Source organism: Hippopotamus amphibius, chromosome 4 (assembly GCF_030028045.1).
Source record: "Hippopotamus amphibius kiboko isolate mHipAmp2 chromosome 4, mHipAmp2.hap2, whole genome shotgun sequence".
Classification (NCBI taxonomy): Eukaryota; Metazoa; Chordata; class Mammalia; order Artiodactyla; family Hippopotamidae; genus Hippopotamus; species Hippopotamus amphibius.
Genome location: NC_080189.1, coordinates 127,662,651 through 127,681,886, shown reverse-complemented (window position 1 = coordinate 127,681,886; position 19,236 = coordinate 127,662,651). Strand labels below are relative to the sequence as shown.

Here is a 19,236-nt window from a genome sequence, read left to right as displayed (position 1 = left end):
CTAGAGCCCGTGCTCTGTAACAAGAGAAGCCACTGCAATGAGGAGCCTGCGCTCGCTGCAGCTAGAGAAAGCCCATGAGCAGCAACAAAGACCCAATGCAGCTAATAAACAAATAAATAAATACAGAAATAAATGTGTTAAAAAAAAAAGATTCTCTCAAAACATTCCAATATAAAGAAACGTGAGCCCTTTGGGGCAAAAACAAAGTAAGGACATACAGATCACAGCTTTTTAGAGTTGGATTAGCCCTAGGGCAGGGAGTGTTTTCCCCACTGGAAGAGCATGCAGGCTGGGTAATTTTTACGGATGCTGGTGATAGGTCGGTAGACCATGGGGGCAGGACACGCCTCCAACAGGAATCAAGTCTGTTCAGAAGCTTCACTTGTATTTATTTTCTTCTGCCACTAATCCTTCCTAGTGCCCAAATTTCATGATGTTACTTGAGTGGAATTAAATTGGAACAGCTTACACTATCTGATTAATTAGAGTCAGCTTTGACTACAGTGATGAAGAGGTCCAATCCTGTTAGTGTAACCTTCCCCGCCCCTGGTTAGGCTGTGGTTACATAACACCCTGAGGGGCTGGGAGAGACAGCTGGTCTTTTCATTTATGGATATAGGTAATTAACTTGAACTTTGATTAAAAAAATTAGGAGGGCAATGCAATGGAATATTATTCAGCTATGAAAAGGAATGAAGTACTGAGGCATCCTGCAACATGGATGAACCTCAAAATATCATGCTAGGGAATTCCCTGGAGGGCCAGTGGTTAGGGCTCCACACTTCTGTTGCAGGGGGCACAGGTTTGATCCCTGGTACGGGAACTAAGTTCCAGCATGCCACGGTGCGGTCAAAAATATATATATGGGGACTTCCCTGGTGGCGCAGTGGATAAGACTCTGCGTTCCCAGTGCAGGGGGCCCAGGTTCGATCCCTGGTCAGGGAACTAGATCCCACATGCATGCTGCAACTAAGAGTTCACATGCTGCAACTAAGACCCAGCACAACCAAATAAATAAGTAAATATATTAAAAAAAGAAATATATATATATATATGTATTATGCTAGATGATACAAGCCAGATACAAAAGGTCACTGACTGCATGATTGCATTTATAGGAAATGTCCAGAATCGGGGAGTCCACAGAAAGGCCCACAGATGGGTGGTTGCGAGAGGCTAGGGGAGGAGGGAATGGGGAGTGATTGGGAGTGGGGTTTCTTTGAGGAGTGATGGAAATGTCTTGGAATTAGGTAGAGGTGGTGTTTGCACAACGTTGAGAATGTACTAAATGACATGAAATTGTTCACTGTAAAGGGGTTAATTTACATCATATGAATTTTACTTCGATTAAAATACATATATAGAGAGACAGACAGACAGACAGAGGGAGTAAAAGCTCACCCGATACTGATCTTTAATTTTTGTATTAACTCTTTAACGGGTCCAAGTGGTGTGTGATCTGAAACTATTGCCACACACCTTACAAGGGTTTTGTGTGTGTGTCTGCTTTTAAAATAACTAGAAGATGGGCTTCCCTGGTGGTGCAATGGTTAAGAATCCGCCTGCCAATGCAGAGCACACGGGTTCGATCCCTGCTCCAGGAAGATCCCACATGCCACGGAGCAACTAAGCCCGTGTGCCCAAGAAAAATAAAATAAAATAAAATAAAATAACTAGAAGAGGTAATTCCCTGGTGGTCCAGTGGCTAGGGCTCCACGCGTCCACTGCAGGGGGCACGGGTTCCATCCCTGGTTGGGGAACTAAGATCCCACATGCCGTGGCGCAGCCAAAAAAAATAATAATCGTAATAACTGGAAGACTGTGAAGATGAAAGGCATATTTGACAAAAGTGTATGTTACACAAAGTGGCTCTGAGAGCTGGTCAGCAGATGTTGTTTAGGTCAAGGCCACAAGTGTTAACCGAGAACCCAGGGTTCAAGGCCTGATCCCCAACACAATGGGCAGGCTAAGAAGACCCCATCCCCCCCAACTTGAGCTTCTCAAGGAGGGCGTGGGCACAGGAGCGTACAGAACAGAGTATGATACATGTACAAATAAAAAGTGTAAACACAGTCTGACCAAGGGGCTCTAGCGCCTCTCTGCAGGGGCTGCGTTTGAGATGGGTCTGGGAGGACAAAGATGGTGATGTGAGTGTGACAGGCAGAAGGATAACCTGGTAAGTTGGGGGGGGGGGGGGGCGGGAGACACTGTTTAGAGGAATCACCTCCAGCTCGGTCTGAGAAGAACTGGGGTGAACGACACACGTGCGAGAGGTGGTATTCTCACTCTCCATTTCAATCCTCGTCTGCAAGCCGACGTTCCCTTCAGTCCTGTGGCACATGTGTCAGCCCTCAAGCAATGCCAATCCGCGTGTGCGTGCGTGCACACACACACACACACACACACACACACACACACACACACACACACACACACACACTGAGGTACCTTCACAGGTATGAAGCTGTGACCAAGTGCTTTCTAACACGCAGGTAGTTTGAGTGATCTCCCTGCCCCTCAAAATCCTTGCCTCCAAAGGCAAAGTCTGTTATTCTATAACTGAAGCTAAAATTTAAAACATAAGTATACTCAAAGATGTAACGAAGCATAAAAATATCCTAAACACAGGCAGCAAATAAAAAATGGATACATCAGGTTTCGTCGAAATTAAAATCTTTTTGCTTCCAAGGAAGCTATCCAGAAAGTGAAAAGAGGAGCCACAAACTGGGAAAAAAATATTTGCAAATCTTATATCTGGTAAGGGTCTAGTATCCAGAATACACAGAGACCTCTTACAGCCTAACAGGGAAAAGGCAACCCAATTGCCAAATGGGCAGAGGATTTGAAAAGACATTTCTCTGAAGACGTACAAATGGCCAGTAAGCCCATGAGAAGATGTTCAATATCATTAGCCATCAGAGGAATGCAAATCAAAACCACAATGGGGTAGGACTTCACATCCACACAGATGGCCACGACCAAAAAGATAACGGTAACCAGCACTGGTGAGGACGTGGAGAAATGGCATCCTCCGTTGCTGGTGGCGCGAATGTGAAGTGGTGCGGCCACTCTGGAGAAGAGTTTGGCAGTTTCTCAAAAAGTTAAACATGGTTCCCACGTGACTCAGCCATTCCACTCCAAAGTATATAACCAAGAGAAATGAAAACATTTATATCCACACAGAAACCTGCACAGGCACGTTCACAACAGTGTCATTCATATTAGCGAAAATGTGGAAACAACACAAGTGTCCACTAACTGAGGAGTGGATAAACCAAACAAGGAACACGGAATATTCTTCAGCCATAGAAAGGAATGAAGTACTGATTCATGCTACAACATGGACGAACCTCGAAAACATTCTGCTAAGTGAAAGAAGCCAGACACATACTGCAGGATTCCCTTTATAGAAAATGTCCAGAAGAGGCATATCTCTAGAGACAGAAGGTAAATTAGTGCTGGAGGTGAGAGTTCCATTTAGGGGTGATGAAAGTGTTCTGGAATTAGTGGTAAAGGTCACACAATTTTGGAATATACTAACAAACCACTTAAAAGGGGTGAATTTTATGATATATGTATTATAGTAAAAAAAAAAAAAGCTAAGGTATAAATCACCTTTATCTATCAGTTTTGGAGAGCAAACGTTAGCTGGGAGGATAAGGTTGAAATAGCAGGAAGTTGCAGGTGCCCCAGGCTGGTGGTGTAGACAGGCCCAGACAGGAGAATGGGCACTTTGCCCTAAACTACTCTCCATCTTGGTCACTTTAGGCTATCGTTCCTGCCCATCTTACCTCTCCCGCTGTAGAAGGAAAGTAACCTCAACCACGGGAGGCAAAGTAACCAAATTTGACATTCATTGCCTTGAAAGTTATATCGGGCACCAAAAAACAGACAAGTGGCTTTCAAAAAGTGCAACCAACAAAACATGTATCTCTTTCTCACAGCTAAGAAAGAGAAAGGATGACAAATCCTGGCTTCGGGAAATGCTCACTTGCCAAAAGATTATCTAAAGCATGTGGTCCCAACTCGATTGCCTGTCTCTACAGCCGTCTCCAGATGATGGAGTGAACTGGGTGTGTTTACATAAAACACAGTCCTCGGAGCCCAGCAGATGTTTGCTCCTTCCGGGAGGGGCAATCGGATGGCCTGTTTGGTTACGTGGCACTGCCCATCTAAGAAGGTAACTTGTGAACTTAGTGCTGTAGGAGCATCCTTGGGAGATCTACCAGCTGGGATCAGGTGTCTGAACCTGGACGGGATAATTACACACCCCCTTTCACAACAAAAGGAGATACCCATTCCATAACCCGAGAGGGGGATTTGACTTTCAAATTGTTAACAGACCTTGGATCAAGCGAAAAGCTTGGGAGGGAAAAGCAAACGGCCTTTGGATGAGTCGGGTAGGTTGGACGTTCTCCTGAAAGACTCCTAGTCTCTGATTAAACTTCTGCCATCTTCCCTCCTACGCAACTGTCCAGAGCAATCACTGAAAGTTTAGAGAAGGTCTTTTGACTCACGGCTGCGATTCATGGTACAATTATACAGCGCTGATAAAGAACCACATTGATTAATACACGGGATCATAAAACGTATTTTACAGAGGCATGTGAGAGGAAGTATTTCACAGCAGGTCAGGAGGGGACCAAATATTTCAAGTCTGAGGCTTCTTCTGTCTGGGGGATGAGAGCTGGCCCGAATATGAGACAAAGGTGGGGGGAGTCAGGATGGGGAGTGAAGAGAACGCCAGCTCGCAGACACAGTGAACAGGTTGGGACCAGAAAAATGGGATGAGACGGGGGGCAAAAATCGTCTCTTGCTAAAGAGTTTGAGAAGTGGTTGCTGCTAATGTACGTGATTTGCAGATGTTTTAAAAATCACCCAACACGGCACAGCCTCAACCTGTAGACGCCCAGAAGTAGAGAAACACAAGATTAAACAAGAATTCAGAGCAGTCAATAAACACGAGACCATATCACCTCTTTGTCTGGACCACAGGTGCCTCTGCCCATCTCTGCCTGAGGTTTTGAGAAAAATGCTGATATGGGTCAGTTTTTAACCCTAACTGAAGTTATATTCATTTAAGCCTTTTCTGGACAGTCCCTCTTCCAAGATCTTGGCTCTTAAATTAACCTAAAGGCATCTTCTATTCTCTTCCATTATTTTCCCTGTAACTTCTTGGGGACTTTTCAGGTTCTATTGGTGTTCTCTCCAAGCACAGATTCTCTGAGCCTGAGTCATACTATAACGTAACCGCCAGCTCCATGTGGCTGCAGAACACTTGAGACATGGCTAATCCCAATTGAGGAGTGTGCTAGGTATAAAATACATGCAGTCTATCGAAGACTTCATGAGATAATTTATTTTAAAATATTGGTTACAGGTTGAAATGGTACTATTTGGGGTAAATTTATTAAAATAAATTTCATCTGTTTCTTTTTTACTTTTTTAACGTGGCTGCTAGAAAATTTTAAGTCGCACCTGCGGCTCACATTCCACTCCTATTGGACAGAGCTACTCAGAGATTTCGACCCACGGCAGTACGTGGTGAATCTCTAGGAGACTGTGGTAAGCAGTGTTTCCAAACACATGACCACACAACCATTTTTCACATGGCATCTTGTCCAAGTTATACACTGATTCTCTTTCACGGGTCCCCAAACCATAATCATGTCCATTAATTCCCGTGAGCGGCTTGGAATTCTGTTTAGTGAATGACAGTAGCTGCAGTGCTCAGCCCAGAAGTGCACCTCCCAAAGAAACCAATTTATGGGGAAAGAAAAAGCAGTTGAGGCCTTCTGAGGATGTAGCGCGTGATCCTGAAGGCTTTAACATGGTCAAGGTCAGCAGAGTAACTTTTTTGTCAGTGTTTAACATGAGGGTGGTTTTAGGAAAGCCGAAATGAAAGTACATTTTATGATTTCACCATATCCAATAGAATCATAGAACCTGACACCTGGAAGGCACCGAATCCAATGCCCCACATCATATTCTAGATTAGGGACCAAATATCCAGCCAGTAATAATTTGCTGAAGTATTTACTGAATGTCCACTATGTGCCAGGCTCTTGTTTCACGCTCCCCAACAAGCTTTCCCAGTTGGTACTATTATGACCAGTCCAATTTCATAGGTGCTGGGAAGATCAGAGAGGTTGGACCACCTCTCTGAGGTCACACAGCTGGAGGGAGGGCCTGGTATGTGTCTCCACTGTGTTTTGCTGCCTCTGGGAAGTGGAGGGACTTGCAAATACATCAGACCTAACATTTCAGCTCTTGAAGATAGTAATATACAGCGTTTGCAATAGACAAATGACTGCTTTAATACATTCAAAAGTAATATAATCATTTTAAGCAATTTTAGAGCATTAAAGTAACAAAATGGAAATGGAAATGGCCAGAAAAAAACCCTTGCTTTTTCATTTTTTCATACCTACAGGTGGAAGTTTGCTGTGATGTTTATTTTAGTTTAGTTACATCTAAATAGTGGACATCCTTGTCTTTTGTGAATTTACATACTTAGAGTTTCCATGTGCAGAAAATGGGAACAACTCCCTAGCAAAAAGCTTTGAGCTCTTCAGCTTTCAGGGCCAAGTCAGAGAGAGATTGGTGCTATATTCAGCTGTGATTTCTGCCCAGCACCCCCACATCATTTAACGTTTTGAAGATGTTTGGCTACTAATTAATTCCTACCTTTTTCAGGATGTAGAGAAGGAAATGTAAGCACAGAACCGAGGAAAGCGTCCTCCTTCCTGGGTCAGAGCCAACTCCAGCAGCAAGGATCCTGACTCAGAGCATTAGGTTATGCTGCCGTCTACTGGACAGAGTGAGACTCTACACAAAACACACCGGGAGGAAAATTATAATTCAGCGCTTCTCAACTTAATCACTATAGACTCTTTCAAAGGAGGGGGGGGAAATATATATATATGTATATATCTTAAATATATCTACAGCCCCTACATTGAAAAACACCATTTTAAATCATACAAATAAAGAAGTTCAAACAGCAACCAAGTCTTAAATTCAAATAGGTGCCTTCAGTTTCCACGGGGAAATCCTTCAAGGCATTTACTTTTGTTCTCAGGATTAGGTACCTCTTGCAGTTCCCACAGAAAGCCTGGCAGTAACGGTGACCTTGCATAAGGGTATCTCTTGACTTAACTTTTGGTGATGATTCTAACTCCATTCCTATAGAAACATATTCTTCCCTTGGCTTCTGTGGAACTGTACTTACTTCTCTTCTTTGCCATCTACACCTTTCTGTCTTTTCTCCTAGAAAATGGGTGGGGGGGGGCATCTTTGCCCTGTTTCAGCCTCCCATCCGCTTACACTTTCTTGTAATGAGATCTCCTCATTGTGACAGCTTCCAGCCAGACCTTCTCAGTCAACCCTTCCCACCTCCAACGCCTTCACGGGCAGAATCAGTCTCTCTCCTCCAGGCAAACACATCACTCTGTCCTGAACCCTGTCACCCTGTATAAACAAAGTATTTGTCTTCCCCTCTAGTCCTCCAGTAATTGGAGGACAGAAGACCACATCTTAGAGACTTTGGAACAATACCCTTACTGACATCACTTGAGCTTGAAAGCATGCTCAGCATCGTTAAAGGAATCATCTTGACTAAGACGTCTGAATAAGACAATAAATTAAGTTCATGACTTCATAAGACACATACATAAAACACTGGAATACAAGATGAAATGGGAGAGAGAAATGGCAGGTTACAGAAGCCGATAAAGCCTTGGACTAGGTGAACACAAAGGAAGAAGCAATTGCCTCCAGCTAGAGAAGGAGGAAACGACATTTGAGGCTGATCTGAAATGATGTGTGTAGGGGGGCTGAGGTGGGGAGAGCAGAGTTGTCATATATGGTAACTACTCCAGACAGAAGAAATACAAATAAAATAAAATAAAACACAAGCCTCTGAGACAGGAAAGTGTGACTATCTTCTATGAGCAAGGAGAAGTGCTGTCTTTTACCAGTCTTCTTTCAGGAGGGAGAGAGAGAAACGTAGATGGGGTCAGGTCACTGAGGGTCTTAAATGTGAAAGTAAGGAGGGTAGTAGGATATCTTGATCAGGCAGGAGCTGGAGTGGAGCGTCTGTGGGCCTGTGAAACACAGACACTCCTATACCCAGGTATCCAGCAGTGTCCCACTTTCCCATGGGAGCTGTAATACTTCTGGGAAAATGACCTGAACTCACTCTGCCCCAGGAGTTTGGACTATGTAGACTTAGGACCTGGTGTGAGCAGCTTTGAGGGAGGGTCCTTGGAGGCTGAGTCTGACTTGGAAAGAGTCTGACTTGGCAAACCAGGCATAGCCCAGAGGCTGAGTGTGGGGGAGGGGAGAGGGGAGGAGTTCCAAGCACCCCGGGGCAGGGGCAGCAGGCACCAGGACAGGGTGGCACCAGAACTGGGGTGGTGCATGCAACCGTGATGAAAGGGCATTTTCTTCACCTCTGGAACACGTTGGGACACAGGCAACTTTTGGAGGGACACCCTCTGCCCCCCACCACCTCAGGTTAGGTGTAAAAAGGAGACAGCATTCTCCTCTTTATACAAGAGCAATGGTTCCCAAATTTGAGCGTGCACCAGAATTACCTGGAGGGCTTGTGAAAGTGCCCCAAATGGGGCCCCACCCCATAGCATCTGAGCTAATAGGTCTGGGGTGGGGCCCCCAAATTTGCATTTCCAGTAAGTTGCACGATGAGGCAGATGCTGCAGGTCCAGGGGCTACCCTTTGAAAACCGTTGTGCAAGAACCTCCCTGGGAGGAAAATGCTTTCTAAGGGTAGGAGCCATGCCTGTTCTGGTCATCATGGAGTTCCCAGCATCTGGCAACGTGCCTGAGACTAAAAGGACCTCCAGAAATACGTAGAAAAGAGCTGGTCCTAAACAGATGCAAGGCCAGAGGGCACGTGACACATAAAGCCCAATCACAGAGGGAGAGACTGCCCCAGTGTTCAGACTGAACCACACTGATTGGTATAACACCCATTCTGTTTTTAACGAGTGTTCTTAGATTTTTTTTTTTAATAAAATGCCACAGACAGACTTCTACCATAGCGACCACCTCAGACTTTCCTCCTCTCCCTCCCAACAGGTGAGCACATCTTGCAATCCTGGGATTCCTTCTTACCTTCATCTTCATGAATTTATCATATATATACATACTCAATATGTTTCATGCTTTAGTTAATTATGTTATTTAGTTATGATTAATATTATTAACTGTCATGAGCTTATCATCTAATGCATTTCGTGGTGCACTTGTTCTGTTCATTATGGATTTTTTTTTCCTTTAAATTGTGGTAAAATAGACATAATATAAAATTTACCATTTTAAGCGTACAGTTCAATGGCATTAACTACATTCATTTTGTTGTGCAAATATCACCAGCCATTCATCTCCAAAACATTTTCATCTTCCTGAATTAAAACTCCATACTCCATAGTCAAATACTAACTCCCTTAGCATTATGTTTTCAAGGCCCTTCATCTGGATACATTGAGTAGTTCCATCATTGCAACCACTATATAGCATTCCATGATATGACTGTGCAATCTTTATTTTCCCACCTCCTCTCTGATGGAAATTTAAATTATTTCCAACTTGCAGCTATTACAAATATCCTGATATATGTCTTTGCATACATACATCCACCTAGAAGAGGAATTCATGAGCCAGAAGATATATCCAACTTTACTAGAGAGCATTCAATCACTCCTCAAAATGGCTTTACTAATTTCCATTCCTACCATTAGTATAATACAACCTCAATTTCTGTACACTCCTGACAACATTTGGTCTCACTGGACTTTTAATTTTTGCCAATCTGGTGGATATAAAATGGTATTACGTTTTCATTTGCATTCTCCTAATTTCTCGTGAGGTTGAACATCTTTTCATGTATTTATTAGCAACACAAATGTCCTTTTTTCTGAATTCCCTGTTCATATCATTACCACTTTTTCTATTGGATTGTTTTTTCTTATTGATTTGTAGGCATTCGTTACCTATTCCAGAAAGTGTTCTTTGTTGATTATGTTACAAATATCTACTCCCAGTCTGTGGCTTTTCTCTTGGCGTAAGCATCTTTTTTATTGCACATAAGTTTTAATTTCGACATAGCCAAATTTATCATTTCTTTTTCCTTTTTCCTTCGTGCTCTTTGCAACTTATTTAAGAACTCCTTCTTGTTCTGAGGACCTAAAAAGAAACTCTTTTACTTTCTTTGATAAGACTAAAGATCTAATTTTCCTCTATAAAACCTCTAGTTTCTTGTAACTAGCACAATTATATTGCATTGCTGTTTTGTGTGTATGTGTGTGAAAAGCATTAATTTATTAAGTCTATGCATTTTAACATGCATTTTAATGTATATGGGGGTTGGGACAACAGTGTGGAAGCAAAGATATCAGTTTGAGGACTGTCTTAGTTCAGGATGCTATAACAAAATACCATACACTTGGCGACTTAAACTACAAATATCTACTTCTCTTAGTTCTGGATACTGGGAAGTCCACAATCACAGTACTGGCAGATTCAGCATCTGGGAGGATCCCTCTTCCTACTTGTAGATGGCCACCTTCTTGCTGAATCCTCACATCGCAAAGAGAGAGCAAGAGAGAAAGAAGGCTCTGGTCTCTTTCTCTTCTTATAAGGGCTCTAATCCCATCATAGGGGCTCCATTCACATATTCACATGACTTCATCTAAACCTAATTACCTCCCAAAGGCCCCATTTCCTGATACCATCACATTGGTGGTTAGGGCTTCAACATATGAATTTTAGGGGGGATACAAACATTCTGTCCATAGCAGAGACCACTGCAAGTCATTCAGGCAAATGAAATATGAACTTAGGAAGAACCGGTGGAGGAAAAAAAAAATGAATGGATTTGAGCAATATTCAGTAAAGTAGAATCAACAGGAAGCCAGTCCCATCAGAGGAAATCACCACCAACAAATTGTCAGGGGTGCACACCCACCTTAAATGAATCACAGAATCTCCAGGTGGAAAAGGATCTTAAGTCTCATCCAGTACAACTATCCACCTGTGGCTTGGACCCACCCACCAAGCATGGAAATGGAAACATGTCCACTCACTCTCTTTGAAGAAAACAGTACCACCTTGGCCAGAGGACTGGCTCAGCTCAGAGAAATTCTAGCCAAGGAGAGCCAGACCTGAACCACATTCAAAACCAGACACGGTCTCTGCGTTCCAGATGTGGGTGCCCTGAGAAAGTTAAATTAACACCGATTTTTGCCTCCACCATTATTTATTTATTATTCCTCACGTGTATCCTGTCTGTCTAGTTTCATGTCTGGAGGCCCCGAGGCCGGGTCCAGTCCTGAGCTGTGTTCAGCATATGCCTCACACATTGCAACACAGAGCAAGTGCCAGATGAGGACAGGAACCCTCGAGTAGGATGAACTCAATCTGTAATTCTTTTCCCAAGCAGCCTCTGACCAGAGGGGATAATGAAGGAATATGCAGTATTTGGGAGCAAAGGGTGAAGTCGGCCACGGATTAAGTGCAGGGAACAAAGAATGTGAATAAATAGCTGCTCCTTTGCTGGTAGAACAGTGAACTCTAGTTCACTTAGGGCTTGGTTCTGGAGGCAATTTTTTTTGGCCGAGAGGCATGTGGAATTTTAGTTCCCCAACCAGGAATCAAACCTGTGCCCCTGCGTTGGAAGCACAGAGTCTTAACCACTGGACCGCCAGGGAAATCCCTGGAGCCAATTTTTATTTAACCAATTCTGAGAGCAGGAAATAGACAGTAAGCCTGAAACTTACATCCGCATGGACACATCATCTCTACCTGTGTTCTCAGCTTCTCCCCTTCCTCACCTCTCCCTCTCTTTCCTCCACACCCCCCCCCCCAAACACTAGGGAGAATTGAGCTTCTAACACTCATCATTCATTACAATATGATCACGTGCAGAGGGTCTTAGACACGGTGGGGGGGGGGGGGGGGGAGCCAATTACATGTGATTCAGAAAAATGGGAAAAAATGCACCCGAACCAACTAACCAAGACCCTTCATTTACTACATTGCAGAACCAACCCCTGAAGGACAGGAAGCTGGAAATAGCTAGGATAGGGTCTCTGGCTAGAAGGCAAGAGCAGCTTTCCTTAACAGAAGAGGGAATGGAATGGTGGAGGGAAAAACTGGATAACGACTCAGGAGTGGATGGCTTTCAAGGTCTCAGGATTGGAGGGGGTGAGGGGGAGTAGTCTATGCATTTTTGGAAATTATGTGCAAAACTTCACTCATTTTAATCAGTGAAGACAGGAAAAGAGAGGGATGTGAAAATGCAATTAAAGAAAATAAACTGGTTTTATTTCCCTCCGCGTTATCTCTCATGTATCAAACAGACAAAAGGAAAACAATTTTGTAGCCTTTGCTACTCTCTGGGTGCAAACAATGAAATCTTCACTTTATAGCACCAAATTAATCACTTTTGAGCTTAAGATAAATGGGATTCGCTGGGGACAACCCCACAGCACAGTGTGATCTTGTGGAATGTGGCTATGTTTTGGGAGGCACAGAGCCAGAATTTCCGAAAGCATCACATTATTAATTGTGTTTCAGTGGAGGATACCCTCCTCGGCCGATCACACTCAGAGCCACACACGGTGGGTGACACAGGAAGCAGGTCTCCGGGGAGCCCCAGGCTTGGTGGGGGGAGGGGAGACACACCAGGGAGCCTGCAGGGGACTCGTTAACTCCTTAACTATTCCAAAGAGCCTCCTTCATTTAGAAATAACCAATTCACGGGCTTCCCTGGAGGCGCAGTGGTTAAGGATCTGCCTGCCAATGCAGGGGACACAGCTTCAATCCCTGGGCTGGGAAGATTCCACACGCCACGGAGCAACTAAGCCCATGAGCCACAGCTACTGAGCCTGCGCTCTAGAGCCCATGAGCCACAACAATTGAGCCCATGAGCCACGACTATTGAGCCTACGTGCCGCAACTACTGAAGCCCAAGCTCCACAACAAGAGAAGCCACCGCACCAAGAAGCCCGCACACAGCAACGAAGAGTAGCCCCCGCTAGCCACAACTAGAGAAAGCCCGTTTGCAGCAAGAAGACCCAACACAGGCAAAAATAAAATAAAATAAATTAATTGATTAAAAAAAGAAAAAGAAATAACCAATTTACTCCTTCTGAAGTCAAACACCATGACTTGAATTTCTTGTGACCTTTTTTCTTATCCAAAAATGCTATGGTTTTTACCATAGCTTTAGATTATAAAAGACCACTGAAGAAAATAAATGATGATTATTGTAATGACTGTAGCATTAATGAATTAATGGAATAATAATGCACTCCCTACATATCCAATTTCTCCTCCCAATTCAAATTCCGTTCTCCCACAGCTGCTTGCCACCATATTACTTAGTTTGGGGGGGTCACAGACCCCTCCAGGGAGCTGATAAAAGCTGGGAACTCTCTTCCCAGAAATGCACAGGTACAATTTTGCACATAATTTCAGAAGGTTCATAGATTTCCTCCCCCTCTCCAAAAAAAGAATGCCTGAGACCTTGACTTAGCATTTGGTATTACAGCAATTCTCTTTCATTGATTGGGATCTTGACCTATTCACAGAGTCCCAACACTGAGCACAGTGCCTGCAAACTAATAGCTGCTCAAAGATAAGGCTTATTGTTCACCTGACTTTTTAGGCAAGAATGGTGAAATGAGAGAAAAGATATTTAAAAATAGGGAGAAAGCGTGTTTATGTCTTGCACGAAAAAAAACCTGATTGGCCTTTAAGCTGTTACCATTTTTACTGGGATTTGGATCACTTGAAAATTTCATAGTGTGAAAAAAGAGCCAGTTTCTCTTATACAGACAGGAATCTGGAGACTTAGCTCTTGAGAGAGTTAGAGTGATCTAGAAAATGTGTAGTTACAAGAACTAGATAGGGGCCTAGGGGAAAACAGAGAGGGCCCTCAAAAGATCAGGGTGCAGCCTAAAATCTGCCTTAGGGACCTTGCTCCTTTCTAGAATCTGCCCACCAGGACGATGCTGTCTGTGAGGGGCTGGACACTGTCTATTCCAGGCACAGATGCTACGCTGCTTTCCCACGAGAGCTGCCAAGGCCCCATCTTTCCTTTCCAGGCTCTGAACCTATTACCTCTGGCACTCGTGCTTCTGGATCTGAATTTCTGCCCCTCTCTGCCCCCCAAAGAAACCCGCCTTCAGTAGGGGTTCTGACACTCGCCCCCCAGGGCCCTAAGCCCTGCTAGCAGACAGGTCTAGGGCTGTAAAACTAGACCTGCAGGCAGTGGCGGGTGGTGTGGAAGGAACACTCCTGTAATCTGCTGGGGAGCAAGGGATAGCCTGGGCTGAGAGGGAGGGAGAGGGGAGAGCGAGGTGTCCAGGTGTCATCCGAATGGAACCCAGTGTTTGTAGTTCCTGCCGCTAGATGGAGGGTAAGGGATAACATCTCAGGCATCTCTGCGGCCGCAACCTTGGTCCAGCAGACAGTGACCCTTTCAGTCAGGCCTCATGTGTGTAAGAGGACAATGCAGATGGATAACACCCCACTCGGGGGAGGGGCAGGGAGCTGCAGGAGAGTAAACCACCCTGCTATTCTGAGGGAAGCACAAGAAGCCAGCTCCATTCCTCAGTCACTTGACAACTTAGTGAGTGCCTGCATCTTTGAGTGCGGACTTGGGAGACAGACGGCCCAAGTTCAAATCCAAGCCCTCCACTTTCTGCTGTTGTGACTTTGCATAAATTACTTACCCTCTCTGTGCCCTATAAAATGGGGATAATGGTACCTACTTTATCGGGTTGTTATGAGGATTAAGTGAATTAATCTATGCCGAGCTCTTAGAGCGTGCTTGGCATACACAGAGCAAGCAATTTGTTTTTCTGTTTTTAATAAATTTATTTCTTTATTTATTGGCTGCATTGGGTCTTCGAAGCCCACTTGCAATGGCTTCTCTTGTTGTGGAGCACGGGCTCTAGGCACACAGGTGTCAGTAGTTGTGGCAGGTGGGCTCAGTAGTTGCAGCTTGCAGGCTCTAGAGCGCAGGCTCAGTAGTTGTGGCACACGGGCTTAGTTGCTCTGCAGCATGTGGGATCTTCCTGGACCAGGGACCGAACCCATGTCCTCTGCATTGGCAGGTGGACTCTCAACCACTGAGCCACCAGGAAAGTCCCACACAGCAAGTGATTTGAAGTGTTAACTGTCATCGCTACGTTGAACCCACAGCCATGGTCCTTGCCTGCATGGAACTTACAGTCCATGAGGAAAGCAGAGCAAACACTGTACAATCCACCCACTGAACCTGGCTACCAAATCATCTGTACCTGCTTTCTCTTCTGCCTCCATCCATGTGCCAGAATGCCTCGCCCCTCCCCTCCCTCCGGGATCTTGTTCTACCAACTACCCTTCCTCATTCCTACATCTTTAGTCTTCTTTGTTTAGTTTACGCACCTGTTCAAAGCTTTTCAGGTTCTAAAAAACAAACCCCTCCTCCCCCTCAAGTAAATGTCCCTCTTCTTCTGCCTCTTCTACAACATGCTTCTTAAAAGAGGTATCTACACTCATCATTTCCACTGTCAGCCCACACTCTCTCCTTGGCCCCCCTACGTCCTGTCTTCCACTTGCACTGAAGTACCAGCCCCCAAGGCCACTAAATCCAATGGTCTACTTTTGGTCCTTATCTCAATTTTCTATAGCACATGACAATGCTGACTCCTCCTACCTTCTTAAACTCTCCATCCTTCAATTCCAGAATAAATCTCTCCTGCCACTCTTATCACAGGCCAGGGAATGCACAAGGCACTGGGAGGAAAAAGTACTCAGGCAGTGTTTCCAGGAGCTCAAGGCTTTGGGCTGGGGGGTTGGGGGGAGATGTGGAGGAGATATTAGCTACATGGAATAATGGCAAATCAGCAGGATAAGTTCCACAATAAGGACCAAAATGAGTTGGTGGGGCTGGTTCCTTTTGAAGGCTCAGGGGAGAATCCATTTCCTTGCCTTTTCCAGCTTCTGGAAGCTGCCCACATTCCTTGGCTCCTGGCCCCATGTCTGTGACCTCTGCTTCCTTTGTCACAACTCTTTGGGCTATCTTGCCCCCCCCCCTTTTTTTTCTGTATAAGGATCCTGGTGTTACATTGGTCCATCCAGATAATCCAGGAAAATCTCATCAAAAAATCCCAAAATCCTTAATGGGGCTTCCCTGGTGGTCCAGTGGTTAAGACTCTACACTTCCATTGCAGGGGGCATGGGTTCGATCCCTGGTCAGGGAACTTAAGATCCCACATGCTGTGTGGCACAGCCAAAAAAAAAAAAAAAATCCTTAATCACATCTGCAAAGTCCCTTTTGCCAGGTAAGGTAACATATTCACAGGTGATTAGGATGTGGATATCTCTGGGGACCATTATGCTGCCTGCCATAGATGGGGTTCTCCCTGGAACAGGCAGACAACTCTTCAGAGAGAAGACTCTCAGAGCAGAATTTTACAGGTTTAGCTCTTACTTGCCAGAAGAGGGGATAAGGGGGTACAAGGAAAGGACTAGCACCTGCCGAGAGGCTAAATGGAGGAGAAGGCGAGCCTGGAGGTCTGTAAGCACCTGGCACGGTTGTATGGCTGAAGACTAGGAAGAGGGGACCTTCTGGAGAGGAAAAGCAGAAGCTGGATCATGAACGTTTGGGGTTTTTTTTGTTTTTCTTTGTTTGTTTTTACCACATTGAGTCTGAAATTTATCTGAAATGTATTTACTTTACTAATGTCATTACTTTAGACTGTGCTATTCTTTCTTTAAAACTTTCTTTAGGCACTTTCCTGGTGGTCCAGGGGGTAAGACTCTGTGTTCCCAATACAGGAGGCCTGGGTTCGATCCCTGGTCGGGGAACTAGATTCCACATGCCGCAACTAAGAGTCGGAACACTGCAACTAAAAAAAGATCCTGCATGCTCCAGTGAAGGTCCCGTGTGCTGCAACTAAGACCCGGTGCAGCCAAAATCAATTAATTAATTAAACACTGGGAATTATCATTAAAATAAATAAAATAAAGCAAATATTCTAAAAAAAACACAACTTTCAAGTTGACTCACTTTTTGTCCTAAAGAATAATGCCCACGAAATCACAGGTTTTATATGCTAGTTAGATCTTTTTAGTGTGTGTTAAAATGTGTGTGTGACTACAAAATGCTCTTCCTCGTACCCCCTAAAACCATCCATGCACACCCATGAGTGAGTAGCGTACTTTGAGAAATGGAGCCAGGGGCCAGGGGCACAGAAACCACCTAAAGGTTTTGGGCAGGGAAAAAACACAATCAGGTTTACCTTGCATCAATATCATTTCTGTAGCATTAATCACTTTGGACTGAATGGAGACCAGTGAAAATCACAGCAAAAAGACCATAAATTAGGAGACTTCCGCAATAGTTGAGGGGACAGATGAGCAATGAACAGAGGCAGGGACTGTGGGAGGGGAGTGGAGGGATTGGATATGAACAATATCAAGGTGGTAGAACTGATGGGTAACAGTGAAGACTGGAAAAGGAGGAGCTGGGAGTGATTGCCAGGGCTCTAGCATGTGCAGGGCAGCAGATAACTGTCCATCTGCCAAGACAGCAAATAGAGGGGGAGTTGATGGAGGGGAGGGGTGGGCAGGGTTGGAAGGAAAATAACTGCTTTGATCTGGAACATGCTCGATTTGAAGTGTTTGTGGAACACTCATGTACCTATTGTACTTGAATGCCTGTGTCTGGGGCTCTGGGGACTGGGGCATTATGGAGGGCCTAGCTGTCCAGAAGAAAAACAGGCTGTGAGCCACCTATGTCATTTTAAATAGGTGGCCACATTAAAAAAAACAAAGTAAAAAGAAATAGATAAAATAACATATTTTATACAACCCAACATATCCAAAATATTCTATTTCAAGATGAAGCAATATAAAATATCACGGAAATATTTTACATTCTTTTTTCATTTTAAGTCTTCAAAATCCAGTGCATTTTTTTAGAGAGCACAGCTCAGTTGGGCATAGGCACCATGGAGAGTGGTTACCGTATTTATTGGACAGCACGGCTCCAGTGGCACTTGCTGCAAGCAGGCCAGGGGGATTAGGTACATTACCTGGGGGATGGTGGAGGATGAGGACCCTGATCAGACACTGAGGGTGATCAGATTTTCTAAAACTGGATTTTACAAGGAAGTGCACAGATGGGTCTAGGAGAAGGTTCAGGAGCCTGATTGAAATTTGGTCAGGCAAAGCATCTTTGTCACAATTCCACCCATGACACCTGATTGATATAACCTTTGGAGTGGGGCTGGTAAACCTGTATTTTTAACAAGCCTCCACCAGGTAATGCAACCCAGGAGAACCATCGTTCAGTTGGAGCTGGTAGGACCTGAGAACTCGGGGGAGATGGTTCCCAGCAGGATGGGGCTTTGATGAGCCCCCTGGGGGAAGACTCCTAGAGAGAGAAAAAAAAGCTGATGAGGGGAAGCACAGGGAGAGACTTGTGTTTAGGGCAAAGAAAGGGAGGGAGTAGAGCCCTGGTGGAGTATCTGACCCCAAGACTGTAGCCTGACTCCAGGCTAATCAAGGCATCGTGCTTTGGCCACAGTCTACAAACTCTGCTGGGGAGAATCTGACTCAAGTTGTCCTGGAGCTGCCTAAGAGCTCCAACCCCAGAGGCTGGGGGAGGAAGGAGGGAGTTCTGAGGATGTTCGCCTCCCACACAAAGCAGGGCTGGGCCTCTCGCTGGCCTAGCCATTCAATTTTGAAGCTCCGCAGGGCTCTGTCCAAGGTCTCTTTCATTTTTTTCCTCTCCTCTCACTCCTGGTTAACCTCATCCTTTTCCGGGGCTTCAAACCCCATTTACATGCTGATGGTGCCCACATTTGCATCTCAAACTCAGAGCCCACCCCCACTCCAAGTGCCAGACCTAGTTTTACCAATTGCCTTCTGCCTAGAATATCTGGCGGGCGCCTGAAATTTAACATTTCCAAAGCTGAACTCGCCCCCAAACTTGTTTGCCTGCTAATAAGTTCCTGTTTCAACTAGTAGCCTCACTACTCACCCGGTTCCCCCCAAACTAGAAATCTGGGTGTCTTCTTATGCTTCTTCCTCCAACCACGCACTAAATCACCTGAAATTCCTTTCTTTGTCTGCATTCTTGCAGCTTTAGTTCAGATACCCTCGACTCCATGCTTGTCTAGTACAATTCTCTCCTCACTAGACATGTGGCCCTGCTTTC

The 19,236-nt window shown here is 44.8% G+C and overlaps 1 long non-coding RNA gene across 2 annotated transcripts in view; it reads right to left on the bottom strand.

The window, feature by feature from the left end:
- The window catches only part of LOC130851389 (uncharacterized), a 69,521-nt gene that overhangs the window by 47,527 nt on the left and 2,758 nt on the right, over window positions 1–19,236 (bottom strand). For both annotated transcript variants that reach the window (XR_009053187.1, XR_009053188.1), the window contains exon 2: window positions 6,688–6,828. This is a non-coding gene — a long non-coding RNA (uncharacterized LOC130851389). The remainder of the gene's footprint in view (window positions 1–6,687; window positions 6,829–19,236) is intronic.